The sequence below is a fragment of the Coturnix japonica genome, chromosome 2 (assembly GCF_001577835.2).
Source record: "Coturnix japonica isolate 7356 chromosome 2, Coturnix japonica 2.1, whole genome shotgun sequence".
NCBI lineage: Eukaryota > Metazoa > Chordata > Aves > Galliformes > Phasianidae > Coturnix > Coturnix japonica.
Window position 1 is genome coordinate 13,519,817 of NC_029517.1, and position 13,226 is coordinate 13,533,042.

The 13,226-nt window shown below is 46.8% G+C and overlaps 1 protein-coding gene across 1 annotated transcript in view; it reads right to left on the reverse strand.

Moving 5' to 3' along the window:
- The window catches only part of JCAD (junctional cadherin 5 associated), a 53,484-nt gene extending 40,910 nt beyond the window's left edge, over nt 1-12,574 (reverse strand). Inside the window, exon 1 of the transcript XR_004306373.1 lies at nt 12,393-12,574. The gene's annotated coding sequence lies outside the window, so the exon portion shown is untranslated. The remainder of the gene's footprint in view (nt 1-12,392) is intronic.
- Between the last annotated feature and the right edge of the window lie 652 nt (nt 12,575-13,226).

Genomic DNA, 13,226 nt, shown 5'->3' on the forward strand with positions numbered 1-13,226 from the left:
CAGAGTCATGTTCTTTGTAAGAGTTTATAAGTGTTTAGATTAATACACTGAAAGCACCGTGGAGAAGGACCCTACTGGCTGCCTGAGTATGTGTTTGCAGACACCTGGACAACCTGTACTGCAGAACCTCTGATGGCAGAACCTCCACAGCCTCCTGAGGCAAAGCATTTCAGTGGTACTGCTCTTACTATTAGGAACAACTCTTAAATCCATCTTAAATCTGTCTTAACTCCCAGCCAGACCCAGTACACACCCCTCACTGAAATTTCAGCACGTGGCTCTTATCTACAGCAGAGACATAGAACAGTTATTTGCTTTCCTTTGGCTCAACCTCTAATGTGAAAGATGTTATTTCACTCTCCATCCATCTCCCCTCTAATCCACTCTGGTTTATTCAGCCTACCTGCCTGCCTGCCTACGTCTGTGTGAAGCTGCTGAACAGAGGGAAGGGAGATGCCTTGCATTCTGCATTTCTGTTTACATAGTATCATTGAATCATACAGTCACTGAGGTTATAAAAGACCACCAAGGTCATCTAACCCAACCATCAAGCCTTCACCACTATGCCCATGGAGGATTTGGGTTTTTTTCCAACAGGATGACATTATGGGAACACATTGTGACCCCACCACGGGTTCAGGTCCCTAAGCCCACCTGTGTACCTTTTCCTGGGGCAGAGGTGGGCCCTGACCTGCATTTTCCTTCTTTTTAATCCAGACCTTGTGTTGCACACCCACAGATTTCCAGTAACATTGTTGGTGCTGTGAGCAAAGGATAAAAATTACTTCTGGTGTAGTTGCTGAACCTCCTTTCCAGGGAGCAACACATCATGCAGCTGGAGACACACTGCTGGAGCAGGCTCACTCGGTGTACTGCTCTAGCAAACACCTCCTGAACATTTTTTAATGTGACCTGGCAGCAGACCAGGATAAATGGCATGTTCTTTTTCCAGCGCTTTGGCCCGAAGTGTGTATTTCAGAGGCTTAAAAGAACAGTCAGTCAATTAAATGTGATAAATGAGACCGTTTGTCACCAGCATTTTAGCTTTTCTTTTAAAGTATAAAAGGAGATAATGAGCGGGGCTTGAAGAAATCCTTTGTGGTGTTGGGCGCCAAGGGCGCATGATATACAGAAGGGATTTTATGCCTCTCCCATCACGCGAATGAGATCTGACAATACTCCCCCTCATGACACAGAAATCAGAGACGTTGTTCAGGGAAAAAAAATCACTAATGGATGAAGAACCAGTGACATGTTGCACTGAAGATAAGAAGAGAAATGCACTTAGTTAAGGGCAAGTCTACCCCCATTTGCATTCTTTACGTTCCTATTTTAGAGGCTACTCAAGAGGAACAGAGAGAAAGCTACTGAGCACTTCTAGCTTACAAAACAGTCCCAGGTAATGTAGCTATTTACGTAACAACTGCTCATAAGCCAGTATGGTGTCCATCCAGGGGAAGGCAGTGGTTAATGGAAAGGAGGTATAGATCACTGCTTTTCCCTTGCCTTGCCATCCCAACCCACAGTGGAGACGGGACATAACTGCAATGGGCTATGGCAGACAGGGATCCCACACAGAATGGGAGCTGAATGCAGAACTGAAGCATTTCCAGGTGTCTATTTAAAGTAGCACCTTTATTACTGGCAGGTTCTGAATGCATTTCAGTCTGTATTGTCCTTTACTGTCAGGTGTATCTAGGAATTAGGAAACACTTACTGCAGGAAGTGAAAGCACTCTGCACCTGTCATGCTGGGCATGAACATATTCATAGAATCATAGAATGGTTTGGGTTGGAAAGGACATTTAAGATCATCTGGTTCCAACCCCTTGCTATCGGCAGGGACACCTCCTTCTAGACCAGGTTTCTCACACCCTCATCCAGCCTGGCCTTGAATGCTTCCAGGGAGGGAGCATTCAGAACCTCACTGAGCAACCTGTTCCAGTGTCTCGCCACCCTCACAGTAAAGAATTTCTTCCTGATATCTAGTTTAAATCCACCCTCTTCTGGTTTAAAACCATTTCCCCTCATCCTCTCACTACCTGCTCTTCTAAAAAGCCCCTCTCCAGCTTTCCTGTAGTCCCCCTGAACTGAGTGTGTTTCACACTGAAGAATGCACAAATGTGATGTTGCACACATTGGTGAGTGTTGCTTCTGCATCCTTTTCCCATTTGCCCTCTGCATCTACCCACTTGTGCTATCACAGTAAGAAATTACTCTTACTTTACTTGCTTTCCTATACTGATTTATTTTGAGGATATTTAGCTTGGAATACCAGTACATCTGATTGTGCACAACCATGAGAGGGCATTTAAGGGGATGAAAACTGCTGACAGTTTATCTCTGCAAACTATCTTTTATTTATGTCCATACTGTGCTGTCTTGGCAGCATTTGGTCTAGTCCTGGGACTAAAATCCTGCCTTCTTGGAATCTTGGGCGGCCTCCTACACACCTCTGACACTAAATAAATAATACACACCAAATATGGAAACTTACACTTGTAGGAAAATATCCCAGCTGCTGCACCAGCATAGTCAAGAGGTATGGAAGTAACTCAAGAGATAGGATCAAAATACTTTTAAAGAGGTTGGATGGAAGTAACTTCCAGTCAAGTCCTAGAGGAGCAAGCACCAAACAGGTGGTTCAGCCAAAAGCTCAATATCACGTTCATGTTGAGTCTGCAAGTTTTCAGCTCAAAATGAGTTGTGCACGGCCTCCATGGGGCTCTGCATGGAGGACTGTCCTCCTCAGCCACTGCACAACACAGGGAGCTGCATGATTTGGATTCCACCAGAGCTCACAGTTGCATAGATTAGTAGATCTAACAGTGAGACCTGTGTTGGGGGGAAGCTTCATGAGGCTTCAGACAACAGTCATAGAATGGCTTAGGTTGGAAGGGACCTTAAAGATCATTCATTCCCACCCTGATGCTGCAGGTAGGGTTCCCACCCACCAGATCGGGCTGCCCAGGGTCTCATGTAACCTGGCCCTGAACACCAGCAGGGATGGGGCTCCAGGGTTACAACCAGACCCTGTTCTGTGCCAGAGCCGCTCTCAGCTATAGGCTCTGTTCCTGCCTCCCTGGAAGCCCCAGTACATGGTTTGCCCCTGCTGTGGCTTGCTGTAAGTGTGGGATAATCCTGCCAAAGCCTTTGGTGGGCTGCCCATTTCCTCTCCTTCCGACTCATTTGCTTCCAAAACAAATTCCTGCTACAAAGGCTCAGGCCTGCTTAACTTTGCATTCCTCCTTGTAACAGGATGCCTATTTGTGTATGGAGGTGAGCTGGTACAATTCGGTGAACTCTAAAGGAAAAAGATCTCAAGTAATTGTTGGAAGTGACTGGAAAGAAATACTCAGTGAAACAACATCCTAAACCAAACAAAAGGCTGCATGCTTCAGAAGTGTTTGGCTGTGCAATGGTATGTGCTCGAAAGCATGGTGATTTACCTGTGGGAAGGCAACAACATTGGTCTGGGCTAAGAATGGAGGATGTGGAGAAGGAGTACCCTTTGAGTCTCAAAAATACAGATTTGCAACTTCAGGAAGATAGCTTGTAAGAACTCACCGTAGTTTTCCTCCTCTTTTTAGCTCCAGGGAAAGTTCAGCATCTTTAAAACTGCATTAGCCTGCCCGAGGGAGGCTTATTTTCACATCTCTTCTCAACACAATTTGGAGCAGGGATATCAAAGGCAAAGCAAATCTAGTCCCCTGCTAACTCACATCCACTTGGAGCTGGTCTGAGCAGTTGGAGCTTGCAATGGTGTTCACAATCTTTTGAAATATTTACTTATCTGACTGACAAGAGAGTTATTTTGTAAGTTATGATGTCTGCAGTTTTGTGTAAACAATTTACAGTGCTGTGATCGATGCTGGGTGCTCTCTAGAGAGCAGCAAACCCAACTGTATATACTAGGCTTTGGTTTGGGAAGTTCAGCACCAGGACTGGGAAGCATTAAGTCTAATACATAGCAAGTTAATCATTTGGACTCACTCTGCTTTTGACACTCATAAAGCCATACAAACATGACTGAACTAACCCAGTGCTTATTGTGCAGACCTCAGCCATATGAGAGTCAGTGACCTCTCTGAGGTGTCCAGCATGGTGGTCCCACAGCGCTGGCTCCACCAGCAGGGCTGCAGGTCTCATGGTTGCCTCCACTCTTGGTATGGACAACCTGGTCCTGAGTTGGTCCTGATCTTGGGCTGGTCCTGGTCTGAGTGCCTGCATCTCCACCATCAGCGCTTTGACCAATCTACTTCCAGTGTTGCATTTTTCTGTGCCCTACCTCAGATCTCTGAGACATCCTAAGGGGATGGGACTTCTACTCCAATGCTTTGGGTCGCCTCATCAAAGACCTCTTTCTGAGTCCATTACCTGGGTGTGTGGGATTAAAGAGGATTGAAAATCATAGAATCACAGAACTGTTAAAGTTGGAAAAGACCACTAAGATCTAGTCCAACCACCAAATAATCTAGTTCAACCATCCAAAACTTGTATTCTTTATGTCAGAGGTGTTTCCAGCTCCACTGAGGCAACACAGGAGTGCAATTGCTTTGGGTCACACGTGCACACAGCCCAGCTGGTGAGACAGATACAGCTCCATGAGGCATCAGAGCACAAAACAGGGGCATGGTCTAATGTCATTCCAAGAGGAAGTAAGAGAGTTTGGTTCAGTTCTGTCTGGAAACGAGTTGCTCCCTTTCTGAACCATCAACATTCTTTGTTTCTGGAACTTAAATAACTTGGGTGTTTCTGAATTCAGGGAGATAATTGACCACGGTACTGACACAAGATGACTTGGTGGATGTGGACAATGGCTGCATAAAGGCTTCACATACCCACCTTGGGAAATATGCTCTTGATAGAGGTATTGATTTAAATGTATTAAACTGTGATACTACATCCATGTTGCTGAAGATGCCTTGTGTGATGGAAAGTACAAGGAGGTCTTGCCAGTTCAGACTGAAAATAAGGATGCCTGAGACAGCCTTTCTACATATTGCACTCACCATGGGAGAAAAGTAATGCTCAGCACCACGGTCATGTTCAAATCTGTTTCTGCAATCATCCTCAGCCACAGAAAAAGACTAATTGATCCCCCAGCTTCACCAATAACATTCACTCTCTAAAGGATATATCTTTTTATTTAGCCTGTTGAAATTTCCACTCAGAACAAGAAGGACCTTGATCAAAACACAGCTTGTTTTATTCCTCCCAAGGGACCTTCCAGAGCAACACTGCACTTAAAAAAGCAAGTGAAGGTGCCAAGGGGGACTGGAGGGACTGCAGGCTGATGGCACTGCTCTCAGTCTCCATGGAAATATGTCGTGATGTAATTAGTGATAAAGAACCAGGACAAGAATAAAAATGATTCAGAGAAGCTGTGGTACTTCTCCCCTGTTTAGTTCCCCCAGTTAAACCCACATAGAGCCTAGAATGGGAAGGTGGGCTTCAATTATACCTTAGAAACAGCATAATGAATTACCTCTTTTGCACTTGCTTATGTGGGTGAGTAATCCAATTCTTACTCAAGCCTACACTGGCTGTGGAGATTTTGCCAATATCTGATTCATCAGGATGCTGGCATAATGTGGAATTAGAAACACAGAAGGACTGTAGGTCTCTACCACTTAGTCTTAAATACTGATTATGTCAGGCAAACTTCTTGACAGATAACATGGAAGTTACCAAATACTTTGCTGAAAGTGCACCTTCAGCTAAAATTAAATACGAGCAAATGCTTTGGTTGGAGAATCCTCTTCTTTAATGTACACTATCAATTTTTGTATTATTTTTTATGGTGAGCCCTTATCTGACTTGAGGACTTCATCTTAGTAGTACAGAACATTTCACGTGTTTCAAAAGCTCAGAAAATGCACAGAACTGCAGGTTTGGAAGTTATAATTTACATGTTGTTGAAAGGTTCATTTGCCATGAGTAGGGAATCAGAACTTTAAATAAATAAAATTACAGAACACTCTTCTGCAGAATTCCACCTGAAACACAAAGCCCCACTCACCTCAGCTCCCAGCTGTGGACCAGAGACACACTCCCTGGTGTCTCCAAATGCAGGTGGGGTGGCACTCCTGGGGACGACCATCCACCAGCACCATTCTCTGCACCTGGGGACATCAGGCATTTAATCCACAGCTGATATTGACTACCTGAAATTTTAATCCACACTGTGGGTGAAAACAAACGAGTGACTGCATGTGCATGTTCTTCCAGGCTCAGTTGTCGTGCGTGTGTGACAATGAGAGGGCTATCAGAGCAGCTTTCCTGCTTCTGAAAGGAGTCTATTCCTGGAAGTTATGGGATTGTTGAGTTCCTGGGACAGAAACAATGCGTGTGCCAAAGCTCTGCCCTGCAGCTCTGGCAGTCCTAGGTAGGTGCTGGAGATGGGGCCTGAGAGCCCCATGGAGCAGGCACCAGCGCCTGAGCTTCATGTACAGCAGCCTCAGCAAAAGGAGGTGCTGGTTCCCAATATGGCCATGGGATGGGGAAGCAGATCAAGAAAATAAATAAAATCTGGAGTGTCTTATAAATGACAATTTTCTACAACAAGTTGTGAAGAGCTCGAGGGATGTTATTGTTTAAGTAAATATTTAAGAGAGATTCTTCCCAACTTAAACAGAGAGCTGTAGCATGTGGAATGCAGAAGCATTCAGTTGCACACATCCAAAAGCCCAAAAGCAAGCCACTGTGAACAAAGGCAGTGGTGAAGAAAGCAATTTCTTTTAGTTCTGTTTCCCCATGGCAGGTTATCAGCAAACCCCATTTCTGCTTAGTGCGAAAAGGCAGCAGGGGTACAAAGTGATCACAGCAGTGGGCATGCTATGTGAGCCCTTCTGGTGCTTTGCCTGATGGGATGGCTGAGGTATGGGTAAGAGCAGAGTTTTAGCATGGTGGGGCTGTGTGCAGTGGGGCAAAGGTGGTTGTGGATGGTCAGGCTTAGCTCATAGAATCATAGAATTGGTCAGATTGGAAAAGACAAAGATCATCAAGTCCAACCACAACCTAACCATAGTACCCTAACTGTAACAACCCTCTGCTAAATCATGTCCCTGAGCACCACATCCAAAAGGTTTTTAAACACATCCAGGGATGGTGACTCAACCACCTCCCTGGGGAGCCTATTCCAGTGCTTAACAACCCTTTCTGTAAAGAGGTTTTTCCTGATATCCAACCTAAACTTACCCTGGTGTAACCTGAGGCCATTTCCCCTCGTCCTGTCACTTGTCACTAGTGAGAAGAGACCAACCCCACTCCCACTGCAATCACCTTTCAGGTATTTGTACAGAGCAATAAGGTCACCCCTCAGCCTCCTTTTCCTCAGACTAAACAGACCAGTTCCTTCAGTAGCTCCTCACAGGGCATATTCTACAGGGCCTCTGCAAGGGCCTTGTTGCCCCTCTTTGGACCTGCTCCATCACCTCGATGTCCTTTCTGTAGTGAGGTGCCCAAAACTGAACACGGTACTCAAGGTGAGCCCTCACCAATGCCAAGTACAAGGGCAGGATGACTTCCCTGTCCCTGTTCACCACACCATTCCTGATACAAGCTGGGATGCCACTGGCCTTCTTGACTACCTGGGCACACTGCTGGCTCATGTTTAGCTGACTGTCCATCAAGAGGCAGGTTTTAGCCAAGACACGGTCACAGCTTTGATGGTAGAGGGCTGCAAATGACCTTAAAATGCTGTTTGATTTGGCTGAGTTTGGGGATGGAAACGCGAATGGGAGTTTTTCTATGGCTACAGAGTTCCTCATGTGGTGAGTCTGTCACAGTCTATGCTCAGTGCTGTGCTTTGTTTGATAGATATGCCCTGCAGGTAGAAAATGCCAAGGGCATAAACTCCCGACCAACAGCATCAGAAAAGAGAGAAAAAACAAGACAAACTTATATCTGCAGCACAACTACAGGAAGGTCGCAGGCCCCCCTCAGGGTTGTGGTGAGCCTGAATCTCTCCAGACATGGGAACTGGGGATCTCAGAGATGCTATACAACTGTCTTAGGACATCCAAGCCCTGGTGTGGCTCAGATAGGAGACCTGGCCCATGCAGCCTGCAGAGACCAGGAGTCTGTAGAGTAGGGCAAAGAAGAATGTTTGGAAAATAGCATTAACTTCTGAGACAAAATAGCACATATTTCATTACTATATGGAAACATAAGAAATAGGAATAGTACAAAAGCCTCACTTTGTTCATTGAGAAACTGCAAAATGAATTTCATATCCTTTAGCAAAGACGACGTCCCAAGGCACAGCACTGCTGAACTAGTCATGTCATACAGGCTAGAGTAATTCAACCAAATTATAGGAAGAACTTGAGAGGATAAAGCCAGATGCTAGCTGTGAATAGAGCTGGGGTAGGAATAGGTCTGAGTCTCAAGCAAGCTACAAGCAGTGAAGGTTTTGGGTTTGCACCCATGAGGTGATCTCACTACAAAAGGAGGTGTCTGAACCAGTGAGGGCTACAGGTTAGGAGGCAGCAGCACTTCCAGAGCTGTGCAAGAGTCCTTGCATACAGCCACCCACCAGCTTCATTAATGGCACTAGCGCACATGTGTACTCAGTATATGGGAGCTGTAACAGCGATGTCTTCCTAGAGTTTTCCCTTTTGAAGTTCTTCCTAGAGAAATCGGCAGTTTCCACAAGGGCATCCCCTATGAGCATCTCTGGTCCTTTGCCAGCTCCCAAGAAGCTGTGGCTGCTCATCTGGTCATTGCTCCCACACTGCCTTGCACACCAGAGCCCTGATGTGAGTGTGGTGATCCCAGGAGCTGATATTGATGAGGAAACATTGCCGCCTGCTTCTGTGAAAGGACAGGCCATGCAAGATGCTTCACGGCTGGTAGCTCTACAAGAAATGAAAGGAACCACTGCTTCCTGCAGCTCTGGTGGGAAGGGAAGCGAGCAGACTGCAGCTCCCTACCTTCCAATGTGGGACTCACATCAAGTGGCAAAATGGAAACCCTGACATTTCACCATCTGCCTGCATATACCGCATAAGTACTGCATACAGAAATAGGCTGTGAGAGTACTGTTAAGACTGAAAAACCCATGAGATAAGAGATGCTAGAACTAGGACTCCCTTGTGCAGTGTGTTATGATACATTTTAGAAGACCACCTATGATTTAACCAGAGATCTAAGCTTTAATCTACAGTACAGAGTGGACAGTTTTCACTGAGTAAGATGTTATACAGGATTGTGTGTTCTCCTTAGTGCTCAGGGTGATCCTAGGCTTTACCTCAAGTCTCCCTCTGTATAAAGAAGCCTACCAGTCTCTCTCCTCCAAGCCTGTAGCATTGCCTGGGGTTGCTGTGGCCAAAGTGCAGGACCCGGCACTTGGTCTTGATGAACTTCATACCATTGGCCTCAGCCCAGTATTCCAGCCTGGTCCAGGTCCTTCTATAGGATGTTCCTATCCCCAGGCTCTTGAACACTTCCCCACAACTTGATTTCACCCACAAATTTACGGAGGGTACACTCAATTCCAGTAAAAACATTACCAGTCGTGACAGGTTGCCAGCTGGATTTAACTCCATTCACTGCCACTCTCTGGGCCTGGCCATCCAGCCAGTTTTTCACCCAGCAAAGAGTGTACCTGTCCAAGCCACGGGCTGCCAGTTTCTCTAGGAGAATACTATGGGAAACTGTCAAAGGCTTTGCTGAAGTCCAGGTAGACTTGATGGCCTTTCCCTCATCCACCAGGTGGGTCACCCAGGCATAGGAGATGAGTTGGTCAAACAGGACCTGTCCTCCATGAACTCGTACTGACTGGGCCCGATCCCCCAGTTATCCTACACGTGCTGTGTGATTGCCCTCAAGATAACCTGTTCCATAACCTTCCCTGGCACTGAGATCAGGCTGACAGGCCTGCAGTTCCCCAAGCTACGCAACCAGCCAGTGTGTGATGGTGCTTCAGCTGCCTGAACCAGAGGCAAGGGAAAGGCATGCAGGCAGGATGCTTTGATCACACTAAGCCCTATTTTGCCAGAATCTGGCAGGGGGACAGGGCTGCCCAGTCCCTGTGGGAGTAGCAGAAGCTTGGCAGCAGCCCTGGGTGCACAGGAACTTTGGGGTCAGCTCTGGGATCTGCTGGGGCTGTGGGCTAGGCTCATTCGTTGGAAGAAATCTCAGCAGATTTTGACTACTGAGCCCTAGCGTGTCCTTAATAACTTGCTATTTTTTCCCTTCAAAGTCTATCACGAGGCCAAATTGGAGGAGATTTACAAAGTAAGAAAAAAACAATAATAAAACAAGCCACAGTCCTGAAGCAAAGCTCAGACCCTGCCAAATTTCAGATCTCTACTCCAAAGTGCAGAGAAATAAGAGCTATCCAAAAGGATCTCCAGGTTCTCCTCCTGTTTTTTCCCTTTCTTTTTTTTTTCCCCAGTTGGACAACAATGCCTTTTTCCCCTATGTTCATTCTTGGAAATAGCTGGACAGTTTTGGCTGAAATTTTCCAGAAAAAAACTTAGCCTGAGGCAGACAATCAAGTAGGAAAAATTCAGTCTGAATGATTCTAGTCTGGCAAAGTTATAAGCAACTGTGAATGTGGTCTTATAGCAGTGCATGTTCGGGTAATCTTAATTGTGGGAGTTAAACACATGGTCCCAACTTTGTCAAAGCTATCAAGGCTATAAAGGCGGATGATGCAGTTCCATTCAGGTGTGTCATATCATGATTCTGATTTGTCACCAGGAAAAAAGCGTTAATGCAGTCATCCCACTGAGCCTTCCCACACCCTTCCCACTTGAACAGCTCTTTCCATCGAACAACTGGTCATACAGAAAACACACTTCCCTCGCCTCCAGTATTTGCGTTTCAGCTTCTGCTTCTTGGATGAGGCAGCTGATGCTAAAATGGGATTGCTCTCTGAACTAACGTATTCAAAATTAATAGAAGAAGTAAAGCAACACACTCCTCTGGCAGTTTCCCATGCATATTTTCCATGAAAGTTCATTTTTCCACATGAACAAATTGTGAGTATGTGGGGGATTTTCACTGAATCTTGATATGGAGCTTAGAATTCTTGGCACTGCTCTGGGAAGTTGAAATGACATCAGCTCAACTTTCTATATTGAAATTTTATAGTTGCTGCCTGACCACATTTCTTTGTTCTGCGCATATTCTCTCTCCTCCGAGCTGCCTCCTGCCATGGCATGTGGTACACAACTACCGTGAAAAAGCCCCATGCCAGTCACACAGATGGTGAAGCCACATTGTTTCCTCTGGGACTTAAGCAGTGGTGCTGGCTTAGGGGAAGAGGTTACTTGTGCCAGCCAAGAGCTCCCTGCAGCACAGCAGCTCACTGCTACAAGGGACCTGGCACAGCATCCTCCTCCTCCTTCCTCTGGAGGGTGGCACAGAAATGGGATAGTGGGGCTGGAGGGAACAGCTGTTGCAGGCATGGACACTGTGAGAAACCATCCCAGCTCACTCAAGGAAGGAAAGAAGGGGGGAAGAAGAGAGGATGGGAGATAAGGCTCCTCAAGTCTGGAAAGCGTCCCCTGGAGCAGTGCTGCCTTGCTAGAGGGAAGGAATATGAGGTAATAATTCACTTATTATCCCTCAGTGCCTGAGGTGTGCTGTGCTCAGGGTGCCCCATGACTCCTGGTGGGACTCAGAGAGTTAACAGGGTCAGCACGGGGAGCCCAGCACCACAGCACCACACAGACATCCTTCTGCCTGCCTGGATTTCAGCTAAAAACAGATTTCAAGATAAAGATGATGCTTTCCTGCATCCTCTGGGACTTGGAAAGTCCTAAGAGCAAATAAAGGCAGATAATTATCTGGCACGCCTCATCCCGACATTCCTGAACGCACTGCACTGTGTTAGTGTGAGGGTCGCACCGCCACGTCCCGCACACAGCCCTCACACAGCACACAGCCCCCAGCCCTCACATACAGCACACAGCCTGCACACAGCCCCCAGCCCTCACATACAGCACACAGCCTGCACACAGCCCCCAGCCCNGCACACAGCCCCCAGCCCTCACATACAGCACACAGCCTGCACACAGCCCCCAGCCCTCACATACAGCACACAGCCTGCACACAGCCCCCAGCCCAGAGCCCCCGATGCCTGCAGGGCTGCAGCCCACCTGGATCGCAGCAGTGCCTGGCGCTGTCAGAGCTCCATCTCCTACACGCGTGGCAGGAGCTGCTGTCGCTGCCAGATTACCATTTCACCATTTCTCAGCTGCATGGGAACAGCCTCGGGAGCAGATTAACAGTTAAAGATTGTGAAGCCATTTGCTAAACGCTTCTCGCTATATAAGCAGCAACGTTTTCACAGTCACATTTGCAATGTATTTTCACAGTCACATTGGTAGGTTCCCTTGGTATCCATGCAAACACACACAGAATGTAGCGAAGCTTTACCTTGTGTGCAGGCAGGAGAGCCCCTGCCACGCTCTCCTGGATCAGCAGTGGGATGGGAAGCAGCACCACGAGAACCCGCTGGGCACATCCATCAGTAGAGTTGTGTGACTCCCGCTCGCAGCTCTAAGTTTGCGCTCTGAATAGAGGCTGTGTTATTTTAACCACAGGATTTCTGGTGATGGGGGAGGAGAGATGGATTAGGTACGTTGCAGCCTAATGCTTCACATCTACCTCGGTTGCAACGAACTACTTTAAGCCCGATGTAAATAAGCACTGTGAAGATATAAATTTCAAGAGCCCGCTCACCAATTATGCCTAAACTAACACGTTAAATAACTGTGGAAAATTCCAGAGGAATAAGATAACATACTTTTGTGTTCTTTCTTAAATAAAAGGCATGTGTGGAATTCCGTGCTAGATACCGAGACAAGTGAGAGATAGCAGATGAGCTGTGCAAAGCAGGCCCTGCAAGGTGCCGTGCCTCTGAAAGTGATATTCCCAGCACCTGTTGGCATGGATTTCATCAGGCATCAGTGCAAATTGCTTTTTCATGGCTTGTAAAAAGTATGGCTACGAGGGATTTGTATAGAGCAGTTCAAAAAACATCACAAATAAAGCTCCTCAAGGGAAAAAAACCAAAAACTGAGAAGGCTAATGGGGCTGTAGAATAGGGGAGCGCAGGTATTAGCACTCTGAGTAAGTGCCACCTCCAGCAGGGCTGCTGGCCGGATCACCTCCTGTGGCTCACAGATTGCTATGGAGATGGCCAGATGCAGGCGGTATCTGTGCCGGTGTGGCAGCTATGCTTTTTTTTTTACGTCCAACTCCAAATTC